This window comes from Condylura cristata, unplaced genomic scaffold (genome assembly GCF_000260355.1).
Source record: "Condylura cristata isolate star-nosed mole 26May11 unplaced genomic scaffold, ConCri1.0 scaffold00009, whole genome shotgun sequence".
Taxonomy (NCBI): Eukaryota; Metazoa; Chordata; class Mammalia; order Eulipotyphla; family Talpidae; genus Condylura; species Condylura cristata.
This window is the reverse complement of record NW_004567110.1, coordinates 35,604,103-35,611,436: the sequence shown is the minus strand read 5'-3', so window position 1 is coordinate 35,611,436 and position 7,334 is coordinate 35,604,103.

Genomic DNA, 7,334 nt, shown 5'->3' with positions numbered 1-7,334 from the left:
ATTCTATATTGAAGAAATTTGAGAAAGAAGTTATTTAAGAAGCGATTATGAGTAAATGAAAAAAAGAATTTAAAAGATAAATTTCCATTGGATATTAGCAGAAGCTGACAGTTTCAATAATTTAGCAATTTCCTCAACAAATATGAATCCAGACAAAGTGCCAGTTGTTGTATTGGGTGTTGAGATGCAGGAGAGAGCAAGATAAACTTAGTTGCTGTCCATATAGAGTTTACAGAAATCCAGAAAGTACTACTAAAAGTCTGAAAGATTATTTCCTTACATGCTTTTCAAAAAAATCCATTTCCAAAATAATTACATATGTACTAGCACAAACAAATACCTAATTGGTCTTTGATTATGCTTCGGCAAGTGTAATTCCTGTACGCATTGTGGTTTCCTGTATTCACCATGCTGTGTCACACTTTGTTCAGCTTCTTGACAAAACCCTTTCCTGTTTCAGTCTTTTGTCTAAATCAGCTCTCTGACACACACAACCCAGCACCCCCAACCCTCAACTACCATAAGCCTAGAGTGCACATCATCCTGTTGTACTTACCAATATTGAAAGTGTGGTATTTGTATTGAAAGCACGATATTTTTTCTGAATGCTAAATTCTTCTAGGTGGAGGCAAATTTCCCTAGATTTTCTATTAATAATGTTTAGTACCTAACAGGTAATCAATAATATTTGTTAACTGCAGCTGAAACCTCTGCGTCTTCTATTTAGAAGAGTGTGTCTGTCTAATGTGAAGGCAATACTTCACCGGAGAGCCTGACAGCTTCACCTGATAGCCAATAAATAAATATTTCAAATTTCTTTAAAAGGTATTCTACAATTTGTTAGTTCTCAGAAAAAAAACACAGTCTTTTTTCATCTCACCAACAATTTAAGTTCACATGTGAATATGAGGCAGAAAAAATCATTTATTTTGCTAGCCTGATCACATAAATCCATTTTCCTTCTTAGCACTTCAAATATGAAAAGACTACATAATATGCGGAGTCAGATTTTCTTTTTTGACATGTCTAGAGCCTAAAATGCTGCTTGCGTGTTAGAAGGGAACACTCACTGATAGCATTACCTATTCTAGAGCAATAAACAAGTGTTTGAAAAGACAGAGGAAATAAAAAGAAATATAAATATACAAAAATTTCTATCATTTGTGCATATGACCTGAGTTTGCATCTCTAACACATTCTAAATTTCCCTCACTGATTAAGTATGATTTGGTATCTCTGTATTACCAGTTACCATTAAAGTGCTTAAACAGTGCCTTAAAATAATAAGCACTAGGCCCTCTCTGGTGTCACAGCGGGTTAGGATGCCTCACTACCAGCTAGCCATGGCTGCTTCAGTGCCAGTTTGATCCCCAGTCCTGGAGGTGACCCACATGGTGCAACAGACCTCTCCTGTCTCTCTTGCTGCTTCCCTCAGCAGTGTACTTCCTTAATCTCCCTGTTCTGCTCCCACTCTGTCTCTGGTGAATCCTCTCCCTGCCCCTGCACTTCTGGCCTGTACCCCAGTTCTGTATGCATAAAGAAATAAATATTTTAAAAAATAATAAGCATTTATTTAGTTTATCACAGTTTGATGATTTTGAATGAGCTCAGCTGAGAGGTTTTTCATACCTCGCCTGGATTTCCTCAGGTGTCTGGAGGTTGGTTGGCAACCAGGTAATTGGCTGATCGAAAATGGCCCTAGCTAAGATGTCTGGAATGACTTAATTCTCTCCATGTCTCCAACATCCTTCAGGTGGACTAGCCCAAGCATGCTCTTACAGCAAGACAGGGAAATAGTGAGCAGGCTTAACCATGCAAGAGTACAGCAATAAAGTACTTGCATATTTCAAGTTTCTGCTTGTACTGTGTTAGCTAACACACTGTTGACCACAGCAGGATACCCGCCCAAGGCTAGAGTCAGATTGGAGAGAACTGAAAAGTCATAGAACAAACATTGTGGATTTACGGAGACCATTAAATAGGATCATCAACTCAATCAACATATGGGAATCTGAATTCCTGATCCTACCAAGATAATAAGCTTTAAAAACCTGTTCAGGAGAAATTGCACATCATTTTCAGAGTAGTGTTTTTTAAGAAATGTGCAAAACTTTTACATATTTATTAGAAATTTATTCCTCAGTTTCACAAAACTATAACTTAATAAAAAGATTCTTCACTTGAAATACATTCAACAACTTATAAGGGAAGAGAAAATAATAATAGCAACTGTAAATTGTAAGTAACTGATGGGACTTAGCAAAGTATAAATGATGAGACAAATAACAAAAGGTCCATGAGAGAAGGAAATAGTATTTAACAAGAAAATTTAGCCTTCATAAGTAATGTCCTCCTATATGCACATGCATTCACATGTGTGTATATGCACACACATGGAAAAACTATAGCCAGTTCCTCCAAGTGAAAACTAAAACCACACATACAAAACTGGAAAACTGAATCTAGCAATATTTTAAGAAAAAAAAAAAAAAAAAACTAACTCGGAGGCTCTTTGCCCCCTGTTCCTTTGGGTTCTGAAATATTTCACTTACTAGATTGCAGCTTATTGGAAAGGGTATATATAGCTCAGGAACAGTTAGATGGAAAAAATAAGTAGGACAAGTTATGTGGGAAGTGTGGGTGGAGGGGAGCTTCCATGCTTTCTGGATATGCCACATTTCCCTACACAATTTTCACATATTTGCAAAACTGGAAGTTCTCAGATACCTTTGGGTTGCTTTGGGTTTTTATGGAGGCTTTGTTACATAAATCATTGGGCATTGGTGATGATTAAAATCTCCATTTCCTTTTCTCCCTCATAGATAAGACATGGAACTGAAATTTCTGATTTTCTAAAGACAAGGCATGCTTTGGTGTTTACAAAATCTCCTCAAGGCAGGGTCCAGATAATTTTCCTTGCTGAACAGTACGTGAGGCATATACAGAGCAGAAACAAAGACAAAAAAAAGGAAAAAGAACATTTTCTTATTTGGAACCTCCCACTTGACACTAATCCCCAACCATGTTCTCTTTTCCACAACCTGTATCTCCTCAACATTGTGTTGAAGGAGAAGAAAGGAGGTGATGAATATAAAACAGTAATGATACCTAGGCCTGCTCAAAGAAAGTTACATTAACTTAAACACATTGCCACTCTTTCTACCAGTGAATGTGTCCTATTCAGTGTCCTAAAAACTACAAACACATTTACTAGTTGCTTTTTTCAGGAAGCAGTAGATAAAAGGTAAGAGGAGAATGACAGAGTAGAGAAAACCAAGAATTATAAACTATAGCTCTTCTCAAATTAATATATAGGTTCAGTGCCATTTCAAGCACAATCCTGATGAGTTTTTTTTTTTAACAAGATAAGTAACATAACTGATAATATTAATCATGTGGGAGAAAAAAAAAGCCTAAGAAAATTTTGAGAAGGAAAACTAATGAGGGACATTTCTCTTGAAGGTGGTCTGTGCACATATTTACATATTCAGGGCTATAACCTGAGTCTGTGTCCAGTATCCTGTTGCCAGCCATAAGTTCACTTACTCTGATTGGCTTAGGCTTAGGCTAAGTATTTGATATACCCTGACTATGGGTATTAAGTTATAGAAATTAAGAGCCTGATACTCATAGCTACCGAAACAGAAAGACAGATGTAGTAGATTCTTATTTAGTGGGATGGAAAAAATTAAAAAGAATGTTGTAACACTGGATGACAGGAAGAGTTTCTTGTGGGAAAAGAAATTATTTTATTGAGAAAGATATCTTAATATGTAGCAGGTGGGTAAAAGGTGAGAGTCTGGGGACACAGGCTGGAAGAATATCATGAAAAAGAGACACAAAAGCCATTTTGCCTAAGAAATAAAAATAATTTGTATGAAAAGATAATGAGGAGAGGATAAGACACCATGCATTTTGGAGAGAGATGGCTTAGTGAGAAATTCTGGGCTTTAGAGTGGTTGGTTGAAGGACTTTGAAAGCAGTATGTTTCTAAATATAAATTTAAAATTGTTTTCATTACTAACTGAAAATTTCTTTTGTCTCCAACTAGCTGTCACCAAAAATGATGTCATAAAGAGCATCTTACCAATGAGATTTTCATTTTTGAGTAGGTGGGATATTGATTTGGATTCTAAGAAAAAGAGTCTTGAGATTCACGTCTAATGGAGAGAAAGAAGAGACCACCTATGTGGCGTGATTTTATTGTGAAAGTGAAAGTTAATTGGAAGCTGATTCACACAGCTGGAAGAGATCATTTTCTTGGGAATAAAGAAAAGTTGTAGGAGGAACGGAAATTGGATTTGCCATTGGATTTTAAATAAGGGGTTGGAGCCAATTTTATTTAAATATCAAAAGACCAACCTCAGTTGACAACTAGATTACCAACACACATACACACACACACACACACACACATATACACACACACACAGTTCACTAAGACACCTTATTTGTCCACATGAAAATATACCATGATGAAGGGCTCTCCCTGGTGGCACAACGGGTTAAAGCACTGCATTATGAAGATCTCCGAAGCCACTGCAGCATGAGTTCCATTCCCGCCCTGGAGGTGACCCACATGGCGTGGCAGACCTCCTCTGACCCACTTGCTGCTACCCTCAGCAGTTTACTTTGTCAATCTGCCTGTTCTGCTCCTAATCTGCCTCTGGTGAATCCTCTCACTCACCACACCTCTGGCCTATACCCCAGTTCTGTAAGCATAAATAAATAAATCTTAAAAAAAAAAAAAGGAAATAAAATATGCCATGATGATTTTGGACAGTGAAGAAGGACAATCATTAACTCTCATATAGTGAGTGCTGTGGGAAAATTGATACTGATACAGTTATTTCTTGATTATGTGTTATATAGTTCTAGGTATTTTATTTGTAGCAACTCATTTATTTTTATTTTAAGATTCACTTATTTTATGTATGCAAGAATTGGAGTACAGGCCAAAGGTGTGGCGTGGGTGGGGGAGGGTGAGAGGATTCACCAAAGACAGAGTGGGGAGCAGAATAGGCAGATTGACCGAAATACACTGCTGAGGGGAGCAGCAGGAGACATATGCTAATCCATGTGGATTAGCTTCCTGGCCAGGGATGGCACTCATGCTTCAATGGCTGGGGATAGCTCATAGTGCTGTGACTTAACCCCTTGCACCACCAGGTAGGCCCTAAATATAATTTTAAATATTATTTTTTGGTGGAAAAACCAGAAAGATAAAAGCACCCAGGGCCTATGAAAGCCTGAATGTGACCTTAGGTAGCTGAATTGCATTTTGATCCTAGGTGATGTGACAACTAAACCTATGTTCTTTCTGGAAGGCAATTTGCCAATATGTTTCAAATGGGATAAAACCATTCAGATGTTTGATTACTTTTTAAGGATTTTAAGTAAGACAATATAAACCACAATAGCAATGACTTACGAGAATGTAGTTATTTATAACAGTGTTTGAAACTAAAGATATATTCAATATGAAAGTCTGGTCTGATACTCTCTTCATACTTAGAAGCATAAGTGAATATCAGGGGCCTCTGAAGGGAGCTGAGGGCTAAACAGAGAACTTAGGATGACTGAAAAAGAAACAGTAGAGACAAGCAGCAGGCCTAAATACATTCTGGAGACTGAGTGTGGGCTTCTGCTAGATTTATGTATCTAATGCCTGAGATTTAGCATGCTCTTGATTTTATTTTCAAAGCCACTGGACAGCAAAAAGGTAAAGAAAATGTTAGAAGTACAATCTTTGTTAAAGATCAGAGAACTAGAGAATTGGTTATAACAGGAGAGAGCGCATGTGGACAGGAAAGAAGCTTTGATTATCATGTTAATTTTTGTTCTGAAAGTTTTGAAGAGCCAATGAGAGATTTTAAGCAGTGGGGTGAAGTGCATAGATATATATTTTAGAATAATTGTTGTGGATTATTTATGAATTCAAGGGAGGTGAGCTATTTATTGAATCTTATAAACATTACAAATATTCATGGATCATCAGCACTGTTCTTGGTACACAATTCTTTCCAAAGCTTAGTTATACCAAAGAGAAAATTTCGGGGCTTCCCTGGTGGCTCAGTGATTAAATCTCTCAGTGCTGTCAGGTTAGTGCCAGCCACTGCAGCATCAACTCTAATCCCCACCAGGGAGCTAACCCACAGCAGCCCTCTCTTCTCTTGCCCACTGCTCCCCTCAGCAGTGTATTTCAGTAGATCTATCTGTTCTGCTCTCCATTCTTCCACTCTGTCTCTGGTTTATTCTCTCAACTCCAGCACCTCTGGCCTACACCTCAGTTCTTGCATGCATAAATAAAAATAAGATCTTTTAAAAAGAGAGAGAAATTAGAAAGGTTCTATAGTCATCAGGAAATTTAAGAAGGGAGTCTTGAAATGTGATTATACTGAGGAGCTGTAGCCAACAGAAAGGGTGAAACTTAAATATGTGCCAAGAAGGGGGTCACAGGAGAGAGCAGACAATTGTGAGGCTTGCTTTGGAGAGGAACAGGGATACCTAATCTTTGAGATAGAAGAAAAATTATAAGTTTGGGTGTGGATGTAGGTTATCTGTGGCGTTTAAGTGAGGTTATGAGGCAAAAATGGTAAAAAAAGATCAGTAGAAGACCGGGTCATCTGGTGGGTCATGTGGTCACTACTGACTTCTCCTAGCAACGTGGCATTTCTTCTAAAAGCAACACATAAAAGTAACAGCTCTTCTCCAGGCCCGCAGTCTTTTGTAAGAATGGGGATAATAGATTTTGTTTCAAAGGACTAGTATGTATATTAACTGCACCAGCCCGTACTTGTTCAGTAAATATTCGCTTTATCAGTGTACTCAGGTAGAGGCAGGGGGAAAAATCAGCTTTTCGATTACTAATAACAACACACTGTAAATCTGGTATGATAATCTTGCTAAATGCAATTATTTATTCCTGGGTTCTAAGTCAAACATTCAACTAGGTCAAGGAATATTTGTTAACAGCTTGCTCTTGCTATAGAGCTTTGGAGAAAAGAACTTCGAGTGCAAGATCTTACTAGAGGTCACGCACCCGGTTCTGCTTGAGAAAGAAGCCTCTTTCCAAATCTCGGCGAAGACCCCGCCCCTTCCACAGGTTAAGACCCCGCCCCCCTCTCCCATTGGCTAGATCTCCACCTCCCCTCGACCGCTCCAAAGACCCGGAGGAGCGGAGTTTTCCAAAGGCATCATCGGGGCGCCCTCGCTGCGCATGCTCGCGGGAAGCCGGATTCCGGGTCCGGAGTTAAGAGACTTTGGGCGGCCGCGGCGTTGAGCGCGGAGCCGGGGCTGGCGGGGAAGTGCGCGCTCGGGGCGCGGCGCCGGTG